The 25,316-nt window shown below is 39.4% G+C and overlaps 1 protein-coding gene and 1 pseudogene across 6 annotated transcripts in view; one reads left to right on the top strand and one right to left on the bottom strand.

Annotated features, from left to right (window-relative positions):
- The window catches only part of Ctnna2 (catenin alpha 2), a 1,149,154-nt gene that overhangs the window by 252,867 nt on the left and 870,971 nt on the right, over window positions 1–25,316 (top strand). The gene's annotated exons all lie outside the window — the stretch shown is intronic.
- Window positions 7,937–8,163, bottom strand: LOC147994919 (U2 spliceosomal RNA; annotated as a pseudogene).

The raw sequence follows: 25,316 nt of genomic DNA, 5'->3' as shown, positions 1-25,316 counted from the left end.
CACGTTTTAAAGATTGGATCAGTTGTGTGGTGCACGCAGCTCATTAGGACTGGGGTTAAGGCAACAGTGCACTGTATGCCTACATACTCCTGGCGAAGAATGCAAACAGACAAGCAGATCAGGGACCAAAGGACCAATGGCATCCTCAGGGAGACAGTTGCACAGGAAGCTTGCATCTTAGAATATCTTATAGGAGTCATGTAGGAGTGCAAGAGCCCTGGAAAGTCTTCCACTAAATCCCACATTTCTATGCGGAAAGGAAGGTTCAGAGATGATTTGTAAAATTTAGCACAATTAATGGGACAATTTAGAGCCAATTTGAGTTAGCAATATCTGGGAATTACCTTTGATTTAGTAATCAAGAGTACTTTTAAAGGATATTATCCTCCAGATTTAAAGATAATGGAGTAGTTTGATTTTACTTATTTTAACAGTATGTTTCATATTATTTCAGAAACTTTGAGCCTCAGCCAATATATTAGTAATCAAATATCCTTTATGCATTACGGTATCTATTTACATTGACTGTAGGTGTGTCAAGAGGATTCTATGATATGCAAGTACACAGGTTGATTTCTAGCAATGTGAAAAATAGGCTAAAATAGTGCTGAAAATTATGTCCAAATACAAATGAAAAAAGATGAAATCAATGATGAAACAGCTGAAGAAATCGTGATTTAAAATAAAAATGGACAGTAAGAGCTAATTAATTATATACATATATTTGTCATCAGAACAATTTTCACTTTTGTTTCTCCCTTTCACTGATGTAAGGTTTATTCTCAAGCCTTCTGTGTCACGTGCCACCTTCTTCCTTCACTGTTAAGTGATGGTGAGAGTTCTTCTTGGCGAAGCCAAGTTATCAAAATACATGAAACCATTGTCCTGCATGAGCTCTCCACCCTCACACTTATTCCTCCTTACATTCCAGCAAGAAGGCAAAAAAGATAGAAACGTATTTTTACTACCTGACTGCAATGTTACATTGTATCTTGTCCTGATCCCCAGTAAACATTAAAGTCACCCGTGCAGGAAGCAGATGGGGCGCTGAGTGACTATGTATTATTGATATGTGCCCAGCCATGTCAAGGAGCCAAGACTCATGGGAGTAGCGAGGCCCTCCCCAGGGGAGGCTCAGAGAAACACTGAAGCCTTCCACTTGTCTAAGTAACAACTGTTTACAGAGGGTTAACCAGTGTGCCCAAGAACTATCGACTGTACCTTCATCCACCATGACTAGGGTCTGAGAGTGCTCCTGTACAGAGACCACCTACTGAGATCAGCTAAGGCTGCCTCCTTGTTCTTCCCTTGGAAAGAAATACATATGCTGAGGCTTTAGGCTGCTGCCTTTCATCAGGGCATACCTCACCTGATCCCAGAATTTATGTACGTATGTCTGTGTACCTGCCTGTCCTTTTCTTGTCACCCCAGTGAGGCTGAGGGCATATATGTTCAAGAAACTGCAAAAAGAAGTAGCTTGCCATGACAACTGTTCTCCAGAATTTCGAGATTAATAGCATTAAAGTTTTTATTTCTTCCTCCAAATTCTTTTCCCCTTTATGATAAAACCGGAATTTGATCTCAAGAGTGTGAATACCCTCTGATTTCTCAGTCTAATGAGGAGGGAGGATACATAGGAAAGAGACATGAACTGAAAGGGGAACAATGCATGAACACTTTTGATGCTGCTTAAAACGAGGGAAGATAAAAACTGCATTCTGGTAAGGGTCATAAAAACAAATTAAATCTCCTGGCTCAGAATTAACTTCCTTTTGTTATTCCTGATATGAACACCCATATATCTTTATCTTTGAAAACATCTTTATGCATAATATGGCTAAGATGAAATGAGGTGGTGCATGAGAAAGAGTCTATTGGATGCTCCCTTGGAGATGCTACCATATTGTTTTCCATAATGTCAACAAAGCCCCTCCATGCAGTATGTTTCTGTCTCCAAGAAAGGAGTCTGCTTCTCTTCCCCCTCAGTTTGGGCATGAAAACGCACACCTAGGTGAGGCTTTTAACCAAGGCCCAAAACCACCCTTTTGTTGTTGTTGTTGTTGTTGTTGTTGTTACTATTTTGGCATATTGAGGCATGAAGACCCAACGTGAAAGATTAGAAAAAGAAGTTGAGGTATTCTAACCCACGCCAGCCAGGGCCAACACTAGCACTTATTGTTAACAATGAGTGGGTCCACATACACCTTGCTAGGTTACAGAATCTGTTACTTCTCCTCTCCCCACATTCTCCGTTGTTATTCTAAGCCACGCAATATGGAAGCATGTTTGTTGTTAATGGTGGTGGTCGCTTCCTTGGTTATTCATTACTTGCATAATTGTGGTTTTGGAGACAGGATCTCAAATGTCTATAGGGGATCCAAAACTGGCAATGTAGCCAAGCTTCTGATCCTCTTATCTCCATGTCTTCAGTGCTGGAACTACAGACACATACTGTCACTGTGTAGCACTGGTGACTGAATGCAGCCAGCATGCTAGGCAAGCACTTTACCAACTGAGCTACATCTTCAGCCCTCTTTTATTTTAGTTAAGCAAGAATCAATGTTTTATTATTTCTGTCATTGTAGCCCAGGGATGTAGTAACATATGAACATGGCTGTGCCCTAGGAAATAGTATGTATTGTTATAGTGGTCACACCCCTCCATTAGTGAGAGCATTTCAGGAAATGTCTATAAAAAGAAGGTAGGAGGACAATTAAAGAGTACAGCCAACAATACCTTTCAATTTTATATATAATAAAGTAAACTACTATTTCTTTTGCTTTTCTTTTTCCATTATTTTGTTTATTCACTTTACATCTCCATCACATCCACCCACTTTCCAGTCCCCACCTCGAACATCCCCTTCCCCATCACCCCCTTCTCCTCTCATGAGAGGAGAGTTTCCTTCTGGGTACCCATCCACTTTGGCACATCAGGACTGCAGGACTAGGCACATGCTGTCCCACTGAGGGCAGGTAAGGCAGCCCAGTTAGGGAAACAGGATCCACAAAAAGGCAACAGAGTCAAGGACAGCCACCACTCTAGTTATTTGGGGATCCACATGAAGACCAAGCTGCACATGTGCAGGGGGGCTAGGTCCAGCCCATGTATGCTCTTTGTTTGGTGGTTCAGTCTCTGGGAACCAAGGACCAAGGTTTATTGACTCTGTTGGCCTTCCTGTGGAGTTCCTATCCACTATGGGGCCCTCAATCTTTCTCCCAACTCTTCCATGAAACTCCCCAAGCTCCATCTATTTTTCAGGTATAGGCCTTTGTATCTGTTTCAGTCTGTTGTTGGGCAGAACCTCTCAGGGCCAGTAATGCTAGGCTCCTGTCTACAATCATAATGAAGTATCATCAGACGTATCAGGGATTTGTTCAGGGGATTTTTTTAAAGGAAGAGAAAAAATAATGAAACTCTTAACCCTAATAAAATGTGTTCTCCAGCAGATAATTTCTGTGCCTTTCTCTCTCTACTTTGGTTAGCCTACTAACCAAAGCATAGATTCTTAAGACTTAGTGGGAAGGAAATCATGTTTCTCTTTCACTTAGACATGGGTAACTTTAGATGAAGATGAAGTAGTCCTACATGCTGGGTTGCTTCAATGACATTGAGGGTGAAGCTTATCTCTAATGAATATTTCATAGCCATCCACTTAGGGCTCTGTCTTTAGTACTCCTGGACTCCTCTGGCTTAAGATCTGCTTGAGAAAGCACAGTGTTTCTAAGAATGTCAGCAGTTGCTGACAAATAGCCAATGTTGGTTTTCCCTCATCTTGATATGGTTGATGTGGCAAGAAGGATCCTTGGAAAGAGGCTGTGTTAGAAAGCGCCTGCAGTGCCAAGATTTGTTATATTCTGTTTTCAAGATCCTGTATTTCGATATGCTGTGGCTGGAGAACTTGCAGTTGCACGCGCAGTTCACATTTTCTTTTTAGCTTTTCATTATATTTGCACTTTTTTGCATATGAGATGTGCTTGTGTGTGTCACTGAGTTTGAGTAGAGATCAGAAGGAAAAGTCATTGAAGTTCCACATTGTGGATGTTGGGTATTGAACTCAGGTTTATGTGCCTTGTTGGTAGGTTTGTTTGTTTATCCCCTGAGTCATGTAACTGGCTCTACTTCATGGTTTTGTTTACATGTTGCTTTTAATGTTTTCATCACCTGCTGTAATTGCATAGCAATCTACTTACAATACTTGATAAATTGTGTCATCACTAGCATTAGAATTCCATAATAAAAATTATCTCTGATTCGAAGGGACAAATACAAAGATTATAGAGTTTGGGGACTTAAGGAGGACATAACCAAGTTTTTGACCTTTAAAAATAATGATTATATGGTCTGGAGAGATGATTAATAGAATGCAGTGTTTTTGTAGAAGATTAAAGTTTGGTTCCAATAATCCCTGTTAAATAGCACACAACTGTAACTCCAGCTTTATTAAACCTGATACTCTGTTATGACCGCTACAGGAACTACACTTCTGTATCCATACCTACAGATATGCACTCATAGACACATAATAAAAATGTAAACATTTAAAAATATAATAAACACGAAGACCCTCTGAAGTTAAGCTGTGAGATACTGTGACTAGAGAATGCTTGACCATGAGGTTACTTTTCAAGGCTTACCGAAGAGGAAGAGGAAGAGGAAGAGGAAGAGGAGGAGGAGGAGGTGGAGGAGGAAGAGGAAGAGAAAGAGGAAGAGGAAGAAGAGGAAGAGGAGGAGGAGGAGGAGGAACCTGATGTCCCCACTGTTTTTATCTTGTCTTTGACTGTCAGTTTTTCAATTAGTTTTTGTGAAAAATATGGTTTCTGTCACACCCCTGACCTCTCCAGTGTTAAATGCCACCCCAGAACAGCAGGAGTAACTTTATTTCTCATTGTGGCTCCCAGATTTTCTCAAAAAAAATACAGTCAATTCTGTTTTGTACTGTGAAGAGTAAGGAAAGGCCAGGAAGGCTATGCGCTGATGGGAAACTCATGAAAGTAGATATCTAGTCATAGTTTATTAACGCATAGTAGGATAATGACCTGTGATTATATTTTGTTCAACTCTTCAGAGGGAAATAGGAGTCTACATAAGAATTTATTTGAACAGAAAGGTATTCTGGTTCAAACTAAAGACTATAAAATTCCATTTACAAGAAGTTTCAAACTGTGGTGTGGCTTGGTTCATGTATTTATGAGTTTGTGCTAGTTTAGTACTTAGTTCTTCAAAACTCATACATTTTGGTATTTAAAAAAACAAGCAAACAATGAGAAGCCAGGTTAAAAAATAAATAAGAAACATTATTATTATTATTATTATTTTGGCAAAGGGATATGGACACCACCAAAGCTATTTCCATGGCAATGAGTACAGAATAGTTTTGTAATAATATAGGGGTTTCAGAGTTATATCATTCTAAAAGTTTCATGGAAATTCTAAGTGAAGTCAAGTACATAATAGTCAAGGATAAACTTCGTATAAGACAAATGCAATCTTTTAGACAATTAAGCCATTAACAGCTCAGGTGGGAGAGAATCATTCTCCATTGTATTTTTTCATTCAGGACTTCAAGTCTACATAGCTTACTATAATTCCACAATCTCAGCTAAACACCTCACCGCCCCTGCTTTGCTAGTCATATTTCAAAGACACTGAGATGATGGCATTCCATTTTTGTAATAGTAACATATACTTTCTAATTGAGAACAGATGGCTGGATTATACTCTACCGATAATATATTTCCTGATTATGCATCCTAGGAGAGAAAAACCTTAGCTTAATCTCCAACCCTTTTAGTTATTTGAGCCAAAGCCACATGGAGTTTGTTAAGGAGCTTAGTCACATCAGTACAATTTTAATTGTTTCTTTTTTTAAAAGAGAAGCTAAGAACATTTTGTGTGATTAGCTCTCTATAAATAATGAACGTTCTCCTTGGGGTTAACCCCAGTGTTGATTTTTGCAGGTTAGCTGACTGGGTTTCTGAAACCTTGCGCTCTGGCTGGGGTTGAGTTTGCCTGTGAGCCAGTTGGCTGAGCTTCCCTACCCATGCCTAGGCAACAGCCGAATCAGTTTTCTCACAGTGACATGTGCCTCTCCTATAAGAGATAGACAGGGTTGTGTTTTGTGAGTACGCATGACTATGTGTGCATGCAGGTGTGCGTTCTTCGCTGAGCTATCTCACCTCTAGCGAAACTGGTCTTTGTGTGAAGAGATAGAAATAGTAAAATGTTTGCTGGACAAAAGGACAATCAGTTTATTGTGTAGATGCTTATATGTCATAAGCATTTTCAGAGGTAAATATCATTTGTGTATTTGGACATAAAAACCCACAGAACACACACAAAGCAGGCGAGTGGGAGCTAAAGCATCATGAAGTATTGGAGGAGGCGCTGGAATCAGAAAACAGCTACACTCCGTGTGTGTTCCGTGGAAACTGCTATCACATGATAGTACAAACCAACGACTTTTCTGTAGAAGATAAGCCTGCACTTAACGATCTCTTAACCTGTACCAGGGACCATGTGTGTCTGCGGAGGGGCGTGTTACTATTTGCTTCTATTCTATTCCCTACTAAATTATGAATCATAAACTGTTCTTGTTCATGCCATATTCCTGACTAGTGGGTATGGGAGATAGCATAATTATTAAAATGCATACCCATCTTGTAGAGGACTTGAGCTTGGATGCCAGCATCTAGGTAATCAGTTTACAACTGCCCATAACTCTACCTCTCTAAATGCAACACCCTCTTATTGCCTGCACAAGTACCTTTACTCAGGTACATAAGTACACACACACACACACACACACACACACACACACACACACACACACATCAACAAAATTACAACAAACAATAAAGTCAAAACTTTTGTTTAAAAACAGAGAAAGTCAGAACCCAGAGACTCAGTGATTTAATTTACCATGGTCACGGTTTAATAATGACTAAAATAAGGATTTCTGATGAAGGAGAAAGACACAATAAGCCACAGCTTGATCTTCCTACGGTACATTGCTTGCCGCATTCCTTACCTGTGCAGAACACTTGATGACCCAGTATAAAATGTGGGGTATGACCTTTGATTCCAAAACTACAGTAAAGGAAAAGAACCACAACTCTTGAGTCCTGAGAAGCTACACAGATGTCTCTCCTTCAGTGAATTTAAGAAGCATGCCTTTATTTCTAAATCCCAGGTTCAATAGAACTAATTGCAAGAAAGTAAGTCTGTGATAGACAGCTCTATGCAAAGAAGAAATGTCCAGGCAGCCAAACCCTGCACCACACAGAGTTATGGATGCATTCTACTTTTGCACATACTTTTCCAGAACCAAATCTCAATAATTTCTGTAAACCAGGGAACCTGTGCTTATGGCCCTCTATGAATCAAAACAATCTGTGCCACCTTTCCCATTTTGTGGATTTTCAAAAATCAGTTTGTATTATATTTTATCACTAAATACTTTTCCTGTGAGGATTCTTATAGGCTTAGATTTTTAAAGCCTATTTTATTTAGAGTTCCAGAATACTTCAACTTCACTTCTAGCCCCCCATCCAGAGGTTATAAAAAAGGTTCATAGGAAAAGGGGATTGTGGGCCTATTCAGAAGGAGTTCTCTGGTCCAACTCTACTCTTCGTTGTCAGGATACCAGCAGTCCAGTTCAATAGCAGACACGAAGCATGAATTTGTAGCAGCAATCATCCAATAGCCAACACCAAACACAAATCAGTAGTAGCAGCTCAATCCAGCAGAAACCACAAGGTTCCTCTGAATTGGTACAAGTCAGTGGAAGCAGCAAGAATCAGCCAGAATACCACAAGAAGGTTTTTGGCACTTTATCTTTACGAAGTGAAAATCAATGATGATCATTGAAGACAAGTGAAGACCAGTGAAATTGCATGTCCAGCAAAGACCAATGAGGAAGCATTGCATGGTGTTGCAATGTAAACCTGTTCTTTCACTGTGAGTGTCTTAATGAACAGACACAATGACCAAGGCAACTCTTATAAAAAAAAACATTTAATTAGAATTAACAAGTTCTGAGGTTCAGTCCATTATCATCATGGTATACAACATGCCATCATCCAAGCAGGTATGGAACTGGAACGGCTAAGAGTTCTACATCTTTTTCCACACTTGATCTTAGCCAAAAGGCCGAGAAGCGATCTACATCTTTTTCCAAAGGCAAACAGGAGAAGACTAGCTTCAAGGCAGCTAGGAGGAGGGTATTAAAGCCCACCACTACAATGACAAACTTTCTCCAACAAGGCCACATCTACTCAACAATGCCACACCTCCTAATAGTGCCACTCCCTTGGGTCAACTATATTCAAACTACCACAGTGTGGTTCCATTTATATTCTTTCCAAACATAACACTCCCTCTCGAGTGTCAGCTCGAGCAAAACACCACATGCCTTTTCACATGTCTGCTTTAGTAAAATATTCTCTCACCTGTCTGCTTCAGCAACCCATTCTCTCACATGTCTATCTCAGCAGAACATCTCTCACGAGACAGTTTCCAGAAAAACGTCACATTACACAATTGAGTTTCCAAAGAAACCAGAAATATTCATTCCATAAAGTAAGTTTGGCAAATTGTAAACCTACAGGTTCTAGTACTTCTAGCTTAATTTCTCAGGATAGCAATATTTCTAAATATCCTGATATTGTTTCATTCTAGAATTCCTAGAACGAAAAACACTCAACTTGGTAGTGAAGAATGTTTGTGTGTATGTGTGTGTGTGTGTATATATATATGCATATACACACACACACACTTTCAATTTACATGTTAATAATTGAAGGCGTTAGCATTTCATGCTGATATATAGAATTATATAATCATTTCACATCTTTCTTGTTCAGTATTTGTCATTTAAATAAGACCTAGATAAGTCTGATGAGTGTGTATGTCTATATGTGAAGGTATGTTTGCATTTATAACTAAGCTATCTCATCATTAGAAAGTTATGCTTCTAGGATATAAATAATGTGATATTTGCAGAATATTGAATATCATTCAGATTATAGTATACTATAACCATTTACAAAGGTTTAAAGCATCCTTAGCTTCAGTTACTATACAAACAAGTGACATGATTGTCCCCAGTGTCCATATAGTTGGAGTTTTAATTCTAGCAGTCTGTTGTCTTGTGATAGGTGTTTTATAATAGCCTATACTTTAGTTTCTATGCATGTGGGTGTGAAACATGTATGACATTATATTTTATTTGTTTGAATTATAATTTGAATGACTTTTCCTGAGTGGGAAAATGTTCTTGCACTTGTATCTGTTCCTTAGGAAGAACGTTTCTCAACCTTCACAATATATGGGAGTCCCTTGGGGTGTGCACTGATAACTGAGCGTTTTTCAAGGGTGCATTTCCATCAAATGTTTGTACCAGGAATGGATAGTTTAGGCTGGCTGGGAGAACATACCACCAGCACAGGTAAGCATTGTGAGGGGCAGATAGCCTGAGACTAATCTGGAGTCTGCCTACAGCATATAGGGGAATAAGGTCCTATTTAACTTCATTGTTCGGCACTCAATTCCTTATTAATTCTTCTCTGTGTGATTCATTTGCACGTGCTGTTACTACTTCTATATCCTATAAGCCATGGTACCACTTTACTCGCTGCAATTTAGGCAGTTGACTTAGTGACAGAATGTTTTAAAATGTTGGATTTGTCTGATGCCTCCACGTCTATTTGCAATTATATTGGGTGTGTGGTGTAAAGTGGGCAATGACCAAATGACAGACAGAGAGGATGGGTTGAAGTATGAGTATCAAAGCACACATTTACCTAGTGATCACATGTGACTCCCAGACCTTGGACCTGCTGAGTGTATCTCAAAGACTCATAGAACTCTGGCAGGTGTTTTTTTAAAGGCTCTGTGTAGCAATCAGAAGCACATCTGGACTTCCGTAGGAAATCAAGGACTCTTTTTCCCCAGACAAGTCACACTCAAACCCACAGTAGATAACATCATGCAAGTACCTTGTATTGCCCAAGGAGGTGAGGACAATATTGGTGTAGTCCTTCCTCTAGATCCAGGTCAAAAGAAAATTGCTATGAACTATATTAAATTCTTGAGATTACTAATTCACAAGGTGTCTTCTTTGTACATCATGATGGTAAATAAACATATCAAGATGTTCCCCATTTAATTCAAGTTTTTGTTAGTAAATGTATCGATCTGTTCAAAGTCATCCAACATACTGTCACGGGAAATTCAGGGGAAAATTTCAAGATAGTAGCTTCATTTTAGTTTATTGTTCAAGAACCAACCTGTAAATACATTTAATTTTTAAATTAAATTATTTAATTTTTATGTGTGTGTAAACAAGGTCAAAGAACCACTTAGAGGTGTCGGTTTTTTTTTTTCTTCTACAAAGTGGGACCTCGGGACAGGACATAGGCTTAGTGGCAGGCTCTGTTGCCTGCTGAGTTATCTTGACTACTTTAAATGAAATTTTTTATAAAGACAAATATGATGAAGCTATTCTAGTTACCTTATTATGATTCGCATCGGTTACATGGTATTGGTGATGAATGACTTCTAAAATACAACCTGATTCCATTTCCTGTCATTTGAGAGAGAGAAAGAAAAAAATACCTGGTAAATACTTTATGTAATAGCCAAATTAGGATTAAATAGAGAAAAATGTTTTCAGCTTTCCAGAGAAATCAAATTTGAGAAAATGAAGAATGGACTATAATTTTAAAGAGAATCATATATACTTGGGATGGAAAGGTGGCCCAGTGACTACAAGTTCTCTATGCTCTTGTAGAAGACGCCATTTTAGATCCTAGCACCCACTTGAACGGGATGGCTCATGCTTGCCTGTAATTCCATCTCTAGTGGCTCTCACTGCTGACAGGTCTCTTGGCACTTCACACAGGTAGCATCCACTCATACATAAATCAGGTTTTGAAAAACAATCATCCAAAATATAATTTAAAGTCTACATAAAAAGCACAAATACTCTCTTTATTGTCGATTCTTTATTATTTTAATGAGAGTCTAAATATAACCATAACTCCACCGCCAAATTTTCTTTTTTTTCCACCTCCTCTGTTTACTTTAAATGGAAAATCTGCTTTCACATTTGTCCGTGGATTTATAGTGCTTGAAGTGAAATGACAAATTATTTTGTGGTTTAGCGGTTTAATTGCCTGCCAAATTTCTAAACCTTCTTAGCATGTGTACTGCATTCCCTTTGCCTCATTTTACATGTAAAATGGAAATGAATGCATGCTCTTTGGAAGAGCTTAGATAATTTCAGGGTCTGCTTCCCGCCTTCCTTAAAGTATACATTCTAGTCCAAGATCGTATTTTTTTTTCTTTTCACTTTTCAGGGAGAAAAAATGCCTCTCCTCTCCCACAAATTCAGTATAGGCATACTGGCCGCCTTCCTTCTTGGGCAGTCTGCCTAAGTACTTAATTGTTCAATCTCTACATGAGAATCATTTTGCCCGACAGTGAAATGAAGCTGACTCTGTGGTAGCAGGGAGCAGCTGTCAAAGGCATAAGCTCTGCTACCCTGCAGGCTGGGATCTGGCACAAAAAAAGATGCCTCTCCATTTCCAAGAAGGGAAGAACGATGATGCTTCATAGCCCAATGGCACTTTAACTTTTTAACAAACTTGCTTTGCCTCCATCTGCCCCCTCCGCCATACACATCACCTTTTTCATGCCTGGCTCACTTTGGCCACTGATCCACTGATCCTCACAGGTTAGTCACTGTTTCTCTTGTGCTACTGTCTCTTTTGCTTTGATAGCGAGTCCTCCAATTTCTTGCCATTGTGCTCAGTAATTTTAAGTCTCAAGTCAGTTGTCATCTAAACTGTTCTTTTAAATATTCAGAATTGACCTCAACATCCCTCTGCATACACATCATGATGGGCATTCATGAAAAGCTGAGGGAGAGAGAGGAGAGGGGCTTATGTAAAACTAGGTAGTGGGGGGATTGCCAGTGATTGGAAACTCCATGGCAAGGAGGCCCAGGGACAGAATCACAGGCTCATAGAGCTTTGAGTTAATTAGATTCAGTCACATGACCTTTGTAGCTCTGCCAATTGCAAGAAATAATTGGACACACATTGACAGGTTGGCAGGGTTCTGCTGCTGTGTCTGGTTAAGACATGAGGTCTCTACTAGGGTTGTGTTCTTGTGGCCCCATATAAAATTTTTCATACTGTCCTTGTGTAGTTTATCTTCTGTGCACTTTTCTGGCCTTCCTTTACACTGTACATTTGCCGCATATCTGTACACAGCTTCCTGCTCATATGCCCTTTAGAAGGATGGTGTGAAGAGAGGCTTGCTGTGTTCTATTTCAAGTCTCAACGTCTGTCATCATTATTTCTTATATTTGATTGATGATCCCTCCCAGCACTCAACACCTCAAACCCTTTACTGCCATCTCTCAGTTCTCTCCATGACGTCTTCTATTGCTCAGAAACTCAAATACATCACTAATGGAGATTATTAAATTTCAGGTACAAATGAAAAAGCAAAACAAAGCAAAAGAAAGAACTTTCTAAAATTGGAGGAGTTTGCACTATGATTAGAAACAAATTTCTTGCCTGTCCTGTTTCATTGTCTGTGTCCTCACTTTGTACCTGTGAACAGACAGAGATATTATGAACACTTGCATGCTTTTGCAATACTATCATGTGTCCCATGGTCAATGCAAGAAGATCTCAGTCTCTCTTATCACTCTAGAGTTAATATCTTACTGTTACCAGAACTCAGGTCCACTTTTAGGATGATTAGTCTTGCAAAAAAATAACTTAAAAAGGGACTTTGAAGGTAACTCGAGGGAAGTTGTATCTGACAAGAAAAAAGTAGGACAGCCAAGTTCTCAATATGTACAGAATCCTCTAGGAGGAGGAGCAGGAGAAAAAGGGTAGTAGGTACAAATTAAAATGGAGTCCTCTAAATGGAGTTAAAAGTCAGGTGGGCCAACAGCGGAAGCAAGCAAGCTACTGCTTACAGGATAGGGCTTCAGAAAGACAGAAAAAGAGAAAGATAGACAGAGAGGCAGGCAGGCAGACAGACGAACATACAGGGTGGGTTCTCAGAGAGGACAGGGATGACTTTTCAGAGAGTGTGAGGATGCCCTGATGTTGGGACCAATAAACTTAAGATTTGGGTGTATGTCTGAAAAGTAGAGATAGGAAAAAGGAAGAATATAAAATTTAAACCTTCTGAGTTAAAACCCAGAACACAAGGGTGATTACCTGTATAAGTATCTGTGGAGGTTCTTTAAAAGGGGAACAAGAATACCCTTGGGAAGGAATAGGGAGGCAAAGTTTAGAACAGAGGCAGAAGAAACACCCATTCAGAGCCTGCCCCACATGTGGCCCATACATATACAGCCATACAATTAGACAAGATGGATGAAGCAAAGAAGTGCAGGCTGACAGGAGCCGGATGTAGATCTCTCCTGAGAGACACAGCCAGAATACAGCAAACACAGAGGCGAATGCCAGCAGCAAACCACTGAACTGAGAATGGGACCCCCATTGAAGGAATCAGAGAAAGGACTGAAAGAGCTTGAAGGGACTTGAGACCCCATATGAACAACAATGCCAACCAACCAGAGCTTCCAGGGACTAAGCCACTACCCAAAGACTATACATGGACTGACCATGGGCTCCATCTGCATAGGTGGCAATGAATATCCTAGTAAGGGCACCAGTGGAAGGGGAAGCCCTTGGTCCTGCCAAGACTGAACCCCCAGTGAACGGGATTGTTGTGGGGAGGGAGGTAGTGGGAGGAGGATGTGGAGGGGAACACCCACATAGAAGGGGAGGGGGAGGAGTTAGGGGAATGTTGGCCCAGAAAGGGGGAAAGAAAATAACAATGAAATGTAAATAAGAAACACCCAAATTAATAAAGATGAAAAAAAACCCAGAAATACCCAATTTAATAAAGATAGAGAAAAAAGTATCTGTGGAGGAAGAGGCTTCTGGGGGAAGATGAGTGCCTAGCTCATTGAGGGGATCCTTACATCGTCTTATAAGCATCAAAAGCAGCTGACATACCTGGAACATTCCATATATATTTGTCGAGTAGTATTTTGTGCATGCAACAAGAACTATAAAAGGCAGCTTGTATTTTGCATGTTGTTTCAGGCTTATGTAAGTGACCCATGCATTTCAAGCCTCTAGGTTTAAGTTGACATGTCCCTAGCCCTCAAAAAGAGGGCACTGCAGTGAGCACAGGGATTTTGCTAGAGAAATTCACCTAAGTACAGGTTCTAATCTCAGCTTTATTTGCCAGTAGTACTGCTACTCTTAATGACTCTTGGATTTATATGTTTGGCTTACATTTCTCCCAAGACTCACCTCTACAACTGCACCCTAGGGAGGGCTGAAATGCAAACTGTTTAAAACTAAATTTCTTGTTTCACCTCTTAAACCTGTTCTTGCAATTGTCTGCACATGTGCAGTTTCTCAGGTCCTGGCTAGATGCATGCCTGTATCTTCACTCCAATAACTTTCTGCATTATTTGCATTTTTGTTACTGTGAAAAAATACCATGATAGGAAACAATATAAGAAAACTTTTGGCCTATGGCTCCCAATTGGTTGGTGACCTTGCCACCATGTGTGGGAACAGCATGGCGGCAAGATCAAGAAGCTGACAGTTGGCTTCTCAATGCCCACAGTAAAGAGAATATACTGGAAGTGGGGCGAGGCAGTTATCAAAATCCTTCTCCAGTGATGAACTTGCCCCTGCAATGATTCCATTGTAAATGATTAGTAACCTCCTTAAATAGCAGCTAGGGACCAAGTGTTCAACACCTGAGGATATGGGAGGAGGACATTTTTTCTTTCTGATTCCCATCTTCAAATGTTTATTCTACTTTCAAAGTATACACAAGACTTAAAATACCCAGTGTCATTTTTTTTACATTTGTTTAGTGTTGTGTCAATGAGAAAACAGGCTAGGTATGCTTCAAGTGATAATGTGGATGAAAGTCTTACAAATACCAGTGTGAAAGAAGTAAAACCTAATTTATTGATCTATGCCTTTATATTGTCAAGTACAAAATCAGACCAGATGATGACAGGTTGTTAGGATGTGGGTTTCCCTTGTAGGTTAGTGACCAGAAAGAATCCTTTGAGAATTTGTGGAAGGATTTTTGTTAAAACTACATCAACTACATACATATGATGCATATGCCTATGTATCTATGTTGTCTCTTCAAAGCAGCATGGGTACATCCTTCACTTTCTGACCCAAACTTTTGCTTAATGTGTGTGTGTGTGTGTGTGTGTGTGTGTGTGTGTGTGTGTGTGTTTAAAAGTTGAATAATTTATTTTGGTTTGCTTCTTTGAGATAAAGTTTCTTGTAGTCCAGGATGATCTCCAACTTACTGTCAAGGATTTCCCTGCATCCCTAATGCTAGGACCTCAGACGGATGCCATCATGCCCGGTCCAAACTAAATCATCTTTTACTCTTCTGCACCCCTGGCTCTCTGACTTCTTCCCATATCTATGTAAAATAGAGCCTAAATAATGTCTTGAATGTTCCACTAAGTTTCTGTCATGTCTGTTTGGAAGCAGCCACTGTTTTCTGCAGAGCACAGACTTCCTTTCCTTTATGAGTAGCACTAAGCAACCTTCCTCCAGTTTTCTGTACGTTTCTGTGTTCACTCATTGTGTACAAATGTTTGTACTAATTCATCAGGGATAATTTTACTTGTATAGAACTTCAGCATTATAAGAGTCAGAAAAAATGATTTTAGTTAAAAACGTTACAAGAAAAGGAATTAAATAAAAGTTATAAAACATGAAAACTGCTAAAATTAGGAAAGTTTTCCTTTTGTGTTCACTTAATGTACTAGTCTTCAACAGACCAGACCAAATAAAAGTCATTCATTATTAAAGTCACATAACCCAACTTAAATTTTCAGGAAATAGAGAGGCACCTAAACAGAGACTCCTGCCCCCAAAACTGGAGATTGTAGTCTTCCAAGAGAGCAAAAGGAAGTAACCTAATGTGATTCCTTCTGTTCCTTCCCATTGTTTTGTTTTGTGGTTCCCACTTTGTAAAACCCACAACTGCTGCTTTGAGAAATCCCTTATTCTATCCTATAAAATAAAGACTACCCAAATTATTAATTACAACTGAACAGTAATTTGAACTATGACATTTGTGCATTTCTGTCTTTTGACACAATAAATGAAAACATATTGCAAAATAATAAAATCTGTTTGAGGACCGAGTGACTACAAGGGAAGACTGTGATTGTTTTGCAGCCTGAATGATTGAAAGGATAGTTATGGAGGTCATTGCACAGCTTTTGGACACAGTTTTCTTTTGTTTTTTGTTTTTTACAATGTAGTCAAAATGAGATGTCCACCATAGTGAAATATTCACTGTCACGAATATCAGTGGTGTTATGATACATAATGTCAAAGCCTGTTAAAAGATAGGATTGCATAGGATGTTTAGTTTGTAACAGAAAGACATTCCTTGGTAAGAAAGGAACAGGTTAAGAAAGAGCTTAGAAACAGGGGTGGCTAAAGCCACATGGTGATCATGGATGTAGGGGTTAGATGCTGAGAAACGGAATGCATTAGATAATAGGAGGTAACACAAAGGGGGTTGGAGAACATTTTCTTAATTGAAACTATTGTAAAAATATCCATTTCTCCTTTCATTTTACTGTCATTTGTTCCAAAGTCAAAGGTGCCATAAAGTAACATAGAAGACCTTAGTGGTACAGTTCAAAGCCAAGCCTGATTCAAGGGCGTGGTGTTAGCTTTGTGGACATGGACTGCTGTATGGAAACATTTCTCCTGGTATTCAGAGTTACAGTATTCACTTCCCAGTGGAGCCTGAGGTTGTGCCCAGCAGAATACAGTTTCCAGTGAGGCCATATGCAGTAGAGACTTCAGGTATGACATGTATCACATGCAGGTAGCAATGCCTGCTGCTAAGATGCCCTTCCGCCGGCGCAGTCCTGGTTCCCTTACACTGTGTTTCCATGGCCTTTATTTCTACCTATAATTAAGCTAGCAAAGTTTGAAAGAATGCTGGCCCGAGTACAAGATCATAATTATTGTCGCTTTATTTTACAATATCACTACAAGAACACTTGACCTGGAACTCTTCAGATTCTTAATCTGCAAAACAAAACTGATGATATTCTTGTTAGTCTTGATCTTAAACATTCAACAAAATAGCATATGACATACTTTTGTAATCCAAAGTTTATATCAATGATAAGGTATGTAAAATAGAGTTATTTTGACACATTTATGTGTCACACTGCCTTATAATTATATTAGGACAGAATTTGCATAGTGCATATCATACCTGATCTAGTTTATGTAGTGTATGTTTGTTTATGACATTTCCCTGCTTCAAATATATTTATAATTTGACTTAACAAATATTAGTGATAAATCTTCTGTATGTTAAGCTGGATGCATATCTTGCAGAGCATACGGAGACTTGGTAGCTTCAGGGTTTACTGTGGTGTTGATGCAACAAACTGGCCACACTTTTGAAGAACTGCAAAACAAGTACAATATAACCCTGGTAGTGAAGAGACTTGAGAACTTGCTATAGTTTAAGACATGCTGGTAAATGATAGGAGATCTCCAGACAAAGGACTTCATTATTCATACCATAGCCAGAAGCAGAAGCTTCATATTCTAACTGAGATGTGGACTGTGTGTATGATTTGATGTGGAATGAATGCATGATCAGAATATATGAAAGGCCAGTTTTTAAATCTCAATGTCACATAAATAAGACATCTGATCAATTAATGAAATTATCACACAGTGAAAACACTTCACAAAATAATGTTTAGAAATTTGCTTTTCCCTATGCTATTATAAATAAACTTCTATTATGAGGACAATAAATTTAATGAATATTAAAATGTTAAATCAGTTGCATTTAAATAATACAAAAATGTTTTGTTTTCAAAATTGAATTAAAGGCCATGAAATTGGCTTATGAAAATACATTAATAGCAACTATAATTTGAAAAGTGTCATGTCGTGAAAATTAAACACTTAGAGCAAACTGGGAATAACGTATGTACATGTGTGTAAGTTTAACACTACTTTTACTTGTTCAACATTATATTTACATGTTGTACATACAATTGATGTTAATGCAGTGGCTAATGTGAATGACAATTTAAAACAAAAGTAGTATATATTTGGCTATTAAAAATGTGTTGCTCTAGACAATATATAGCTTTTATGTAGTCTAAGGGGAGCTCATTAATTAGTCTTTTCAGTAAAATAAATCATTGTCTTCAAGACCCCTGTTGTCATGAGAGATACCTCTTTCTAACAACATAAAAGTATCCTTAGTATTTGAACAGTAACCTTTTGTTTTGAAAATAAAGGGTCCCCAGAAGTTCTTTTAGTGTTGAAAATAGTTTTCACTGTCCTGGGTTTTTTTGTTATTCCAAATGAATTTGCAAATTGCTCTTTCTAACTCTATGAAGAATTGAGTTGGAATTTTGATGGGGATTGCTTTGAATCTACAGATTGCTTTCATCAAGATGGCCATTTTTACTATATTAATCCTGCTAATCCTTGAGCATGGGAGACCATTCCACCTTTTGAGATCTTCTTCGGTTTCTTCCTTCAGAGACTTGAAGTTTTTGTCATACAGATCCTTCACTTGCTTGGTTAGAGTTATACCAAGATGGATGCTTCAGTCCTTCTTATAAGAGAGAACAAAATACTCACAGAAGGAAATACAGGGGCAAAGAGTAGAGCAGGGACTGAAGAAAAGGGCATCAAGAGATTTTCCCACCTGGGGATCAATCCCATATGTAGCCACCATACCCAGTCATTGCTGATGCCAAGAAGTGCTTGCTGACAGGAGCCTAATATGGATGTCTCCTGAAAGGCCTGCCAGAGCCTTACTGATATAGATGAGTATGTTTGCAGCTAACCGTCAGACTGAGCACAGAGACCCCCAGTGGAGGAGCTAGAGAAAGAACTGAAAGAGCTGAAGGGGTTTGCAACCCCATAGGAAGAACAACAATATCAAACAGCCAAATCCCCAAAGCTCCCAGGGACTAAAACACCAACCAATGAGTACACATGGAGGGACCCATGGCTCCAGCCACATTTGCACCAGAGGATGGCATTATCTGTCATCAATAGAAGGAGAAGCCCTTGGTCCTGTGAAAGATCATTTCCCCGGTGCAGGGGAATGCAGAACGACGAGGTGGGTGTGAGTGGGCAGGAGTGGAAGCATACTCAACAGAAGCAGGGGAGGGGGAGGTGGTTTGGGAGACAGGGAAAGGGGATAACATTTGAAATGTAAATACATAAAATATCCAGCAAAAATTATTTGCCAAAAGAAAGAAAGAAAGAAAGAGAGAGAGAGAGAGAGAGAGAGAGAGAGAGAGGGAGGGAAGGAGGGAGGGAGGAAGGAAGGAAGGAAGGCAGGAAGGAAGGAAGGAATAAAGGACCTAGCACACCTTAACATTGAGCATAAATTACTTTTCTCCTTGTGAAAAAAAAATATGGCAAAAGCAACTTGAGAAAGGAAATGACTATTCTAACGTAAAGGTCGGGTGTTCCAATCATAACGATGAGAAGGCATGGCATCTGTAACAGACGTTACATCTGTGTTCAGGTAGCAGAGATGAGTGCTGGTGTTCTGTTTTAAGTTCTTCCCCCTCATGGGATGTCAGTCCATGGGGTGGCAGCACCTACACTTCCAGTGGGTCCTCTACTTTCAGATAATCCAGTTTAGAACCCCCTCAAATATTTGTCTTCAATTTTGTCTTAGATTATCTAGATTCTGAAGTTACTGTCAGTAGTAACCATTACAGTGCATATTTTAGGGTCCAGATTCATCGTGGTTTCGCTGGACTCAGAATCCCTAAAACCTGATGTTTCATGATTATATTTTTACGTTTGAAATGCTTGAGGCAGGATAAAAGCTCCCTTTCAATTTTTGGGAGCAGAAGTGGACCCTGTGAAGAGGGAAGAAGCTTAAGTATACAATCTCTGTGCAACATACAAAAAGCTTTTGATGTTACTATTATTTTGAGAAGAATTTAAAATACATCTGAATTATTCCCAGGTTACTGGAGTTTCTTAGTGAAGAAATGTTTCACTTTCATTGTAAACCAACAGCCATCAGAAAACCAAACCAAACCAAAACTAAGAAAGAAACTTAAGGTGAATGCATGTCCACAGCTGGAGAGATACATAGACCATGTAGACTCAATCAAGTCAGGGACAGAGCACAAAGGTGTGAGGGTAGGGCAGATATATAATTAGATGCGTGGGTGTGGGTAGTGGGTATAGATGATAGACTTCTGGCAGGGATGAAGTTCCAAGCCAAGAAAAATAATGTTTAGTTAGGAAGAAAATGTGAAAACTTAAGAAATGGCTAAAGTGTGATCAGAGAGTGCTACTAGGAATGCAAATCCAGAATTTTCTCTTTCTATGCTAGTAGCATGCAATTCGACCCAGCTTAAGTAACCATCCTTGCATAGCTTGGAGTTCCGAATGAGCTCTGTACGACACAGGTTGTGGGAAGGATGAAACGGATATGATTCACAAGGCTTATCTTCTGTTATATGTCAGAAAGTGATCACTTCAATAGTATTTGCACAGCTCCCCCAGGTCTTCTTTCTCCCTTTCCTTTAGCTCGGTTGCCAAAAATTCCTTTTTTTTATTATTAACTTGAGTATTTCTTATTTACATTTCGAGTGTTATTCCCTTTTCCGGTTTCCGGGCAAACATCCCCCTAATCCCTCCCCCTCCCCTTCTTTATGGATGTTCCCCTCCCCACCCTCCCCCATTGCCGCCCTCCCCCCAACAATCACGTTCACTGGGGGTTCAGTCTTAGCAGGACCAAGGGCTTTCTCTTACACTGGTGATCTTACTAGGATATTCATTGTTACCTATGAGGTCAGAGTCCAGGGTCAGTCCATGTATAGTCTTTAGGTAGTGGCTTAGTCCCTGGAAGCTCTAGTTGCTTGGCATTGTTGTTCATAAGGGGTCTCGAGCCCCTTCCTCGAGACCTGAGTGAGGTAACTCAATCACAGAAAAACACACATGGTATGCACTCATTGATAAGTGGCTATTAGCCCAAATGCTTGAATTACCCTAGATGCATAGAACACATGAAACTCAAGACGGATGATCAAAATGTGAATGCTTCACTCCTTCTTTAAAAGGGGGAACAAGAATACCCTTGGCAGGGAAGGGAGAGGCAAAGATTAAAACAGAGACTGAAGGAACACCCATTCAGAGCCTGCCCCACAGGTGGCCCATACATATACAGCCACCCAATTGGACAAGATGGATGAAGCAAAGAAGTGCAGACCGACAGGAGCCGGATGTAGATCTCTCCTGAGAGACACAGCCAGAATACAGCAAATACAGAGGCGAATGCCAGCAGCAAACCACTGAACTGAGAATAGGACCCCCGTTGAAGGAATCAGAGAAAGAACTGGAAAACTTCCTATTAAGAATATTGGATAATGTTTTCAAGCAAGAAAGTTCAAAATACATATAAAAAGGAAAAAGCATTGTCAGTCCAAGTTTTTAACATTAGAATGGGGAAAGATGACTCATTGACCTTCTCCCCATATAAAAGAAATTAGGAAACTTGAGAAGTGAAAATGCTTAAGAGTCCTGTGTGGAAATCCCAGTGAAGGGTGGGGAGATGCAGTGGACTATGTTGATTACACCAGCACAAGGCTGGCAGGGTGATCCCCTAAAGATGGTAAGATTCATCTGATTCCTTTTCTTTAATGGAAACCTTTAACATTATTCAAGAGAAGCTCATCTTGCAAAAAAAATATTGCTATGGTGTTCTTGTATTTCATGGTTTACAGAAAGAATTCACAATACACTCTTGGTCGTTGCTGATGGGGGAGTCTAGCTGGCCTGCGGGCCTCTGGGAGATTTTTCCATCTCTCCCTCCCATTTCCATTCAGGAGTTCCTGGGTTATTGCTGCATTTGTCACCATGTTTTTTATAGTGCTTTCAGAGTAGAGGTCAGTTCATCATGCTTTCATGATAAATGCTACTTAGTGAGCGATTTTCCTAACCTCCCCAAATTTAGAATTTTTAATGTCAAATGCCATAGGTAAAATACACAGGTAACATACATTTCATGAAACATCTAAGTTTTATAAGAAAAAAAAGGTTTCTTTTTTTGTTGTTGTTCTTTTTAAATTCCGAGTAGAAAGAAGAGTGAGTTACCACAGGGCGCAGGGACTCGAGTGACTAATCTGAAACACCAAAGACAGTCTGGAGGAGTCCAGTGTTCCTGGCTGAACAATACATGAAGAAGACAGCTTCTACCATGAACTGCAGAGTGACAACTTTTCAGAAACCCCTGGAAGTTCTCTGAGGCTACAGCGTTGATCAACAAAAACTTATGAAGTAGATTTGCATCTAGCTTAGGGTAGAGTGCTTGCCCAGCTTAAGTGAGACTATGGGCTGCATCTAACCTATGTTATGAACAAATAAACATGCAAACACATAAATAAATAAAGATACATCAGGTACAGACAGTTTTTTTTCATTTGTTTTAACTCCCAGAAAACGTAGGACAAAACAATGATTGGAGTCCTTGTGAACTGTGACACTTTCAAGGTTTGACATGCTGGCTTGCCAGCCTTGGGACACATGGTAAGACTGATCGTCCTCAAGATGTGGTTGGTGAATTTCAGTTGTGTTCTACATTTTCATTCTCATCTTATTACCAGTGGTTCTATTCTGGACATGTGAGATTAGAGCACTAAAAGAAGGAGAGTTTCCTAGGCAGCTCCTGGGTCTGCTTTTAGCAAAGTACAGGCAATGTTCTGCGTGTCTGTTCTCAGATATGTGTATTCAAGATGTTTTATGGCCTAAAATGAAATTTCAGATATATTTCCCATTTTCTGGTTTATGCTTGTGTGTATGGAAATATTGTATACATAGATGCACTAACACCCATACAAACACAAACACACTAACAGAGATGTCACCTCATGTGCTGCCTTCCTTTATTCTCTAACACCAAGGCCTTTCCTGGAATACTGACCCCTCTTGTGTGGAGCCCAGTAGTGGTGTTGATTGGAAAGTGACTTTTTCTTGCACTGAGGAGGCAGGGCTTCCCCTAAAGCTACCCTTGCTTGTGTTACAAGGCATAGAGAAAGCTCCTTTAAAATTATAATTAAAGAATTGTGTAACATATAGGCTATCCAAAAAGGCTACAGAAATGCTAATTCCCCATCATTACAGTTAATATAACAAAGATATGCAGATATCAGGCTGAGATAACATTGGAACAAATAACGAAGTGTAAGGAAAGAAAAGGTGAAAGCACTATTACCATGGCTTTTAGTTTTCTTTTTTTTCTTAAAAATTGTTTAGCATCATTCAGCTGAAAAGAACCTCAAATTCACAGCGTTAATGTCACATTAGCATATCTTTTCATTCTATGAACTACATGTAAGTTCTTTTTCCACAGGGTTATGGTAGCAATTATTATGAAAATGTATTTTATTCTATATGTCATGAAGCAACCAACATCTTAGACAGATGTAGGGCAGTAACCATGGTAATAATGTGCTCTATGGAATAGCATAGGAATAGCAAGTTTTCCTTAGAAGGGACAAGTTCAGGGACATGAAACAGACTGAGTATTGGAAGAGAAATGATAACGTGAGCTGAATGGAAAAAATGCTCCATATATGTTTTGGGATCAATAAATGAGGTTCTTTTCAAAGGAGTATCTTGTGCAAACACAAGTTAAAGTCTCAATTATGTGACCAATCTAGATTTTGCTGGATGCCATTTACTGCATTCAGCGTCTGAGAGGAAGCTCTTGGACATGTAGGCTGTGGTGATTGCCATCCAAATGTGGAAAGTAAATGTTCTTTTGTAACAGTATTTACAAACTGTTATAAAGTATTTTGAAACGTTGGGAGCTTGATAAGTATGAGAGAAACAAAGGCCACAGGTCTCCTGTGCTGGTCCTGTGCCTGGTTTGTGCTCACTCAAAGGATGATATGGCCTTTTCTCTTTTTGGAGTACCATAGTCACTGCCAAGAGACACCATGATGAAAGCAAGACTTATAAAAGGAAGCACTTAATTGGGAGCTAGCGTACAGTCTCAGACGTGCATCTATATCATCATGATCAGGTGCATGGCAGAGAGCAAGCAGAAACATGTGCTTCTCCTTATCCACAGGCAGCAGGCAGAGAAAAAGACTGGTCCTGACATGGTCTTTGAAAACCTCAAAGCCCACCCCATGTGACACATTTCCTCCATCAAGACCACACCTACTTCAAATAGGCTATGCCTCCTAATCCTTCTAAAAGAGTACCGCTTCCTGGTGACTAAGCGTTCAAATATATGGACCTCTGGAGACCATTCTTGATCAAACTCACACATGGAGTTTACATTGAGTCAGACAGGCTTACAACATTCACTTTCTTGAATCATAAACTCCCTTCTTACGTCTTTTCTAAAGTCCAGGCAAGCATCTTCTGTTGGGTCTAGATATGTACACTTCTATTGTGATAGGATATGATTGTTAAATGCAAAACTGACTCCTTCTGCAGTCTTATTTGACCTCTGTTTGCCAGTGTCTCAGAACAATGTCTGCAGAATTTAAAAAATCAGAAAATGTTACAAAGTGTCAACTGCTGTTGTCTTGACTGTGGATTCCTACTTGTGGAAGTCAGAGGTTGATTTCTTTAGCTAAATAGTCTATCAAAGAGGAAGGGACTGTTGTTCTCCAAAGCATGTTGATTAAGTGCCACTATGAATGCCAGGAACCATAGCCAGGAGTACAAGAGAGAGTGGTAGATTCTGGAAATTCTGATAACTGCTCTTTAAAATGAAAAACAAATATAAAATCTTCCATTCTACATATGATTAATTGGAGACAGAAGATGGATGGTAAATGCTGGCTATTGTGTAATCACAGTGTGGTACTGACCAATAAATGTTTGTATCTGATCATGAAGGGTTAGACCATTTGGAGGCCATAGAAAAGTCTTACAGAAAAGCACTCAGTTACTTTTTCCCGTTGTTGTCACAAAATACATGACAAAATCAAGTTGTAAAGGAAATTGCTATTCTGGCTCCCAATTTGAGGGCAAAGGCGGCCATAATGACAGCAAAGGCGTGAAGCATCTAGTTTACACTGTCACTTTGCACCTTAAACAAGGAGGCTGACTAGGATGATGCTGGTACACAGTTCCCTTCCATTTGTCTTCACTCTGGAACTCCAGAGCATGGGATGGCACACTTAGATTCTGTCTGCTCCCCTTTCCAACATGTTCCTTGAGCCT

The sequence above is a fragment of the Rattus norvegicus genome, chromosome 4 (genome assembly GCF_021556685.1).
Source record: "Rattus norvegicus strain SHRSP/BbbUtx chromosome 4, alternate assembly SHRSP_T2T, whole genome shotgun sequence".
Lineage (NCBI taxonomy): Eukaryota > Metazoa > Chordata > Mammalia > Rodentia > Muridae > Rattus > Rattus norvegicus.
This window is presented reverse-complemented; position numbering and strand designations above follow the sequence as displayed.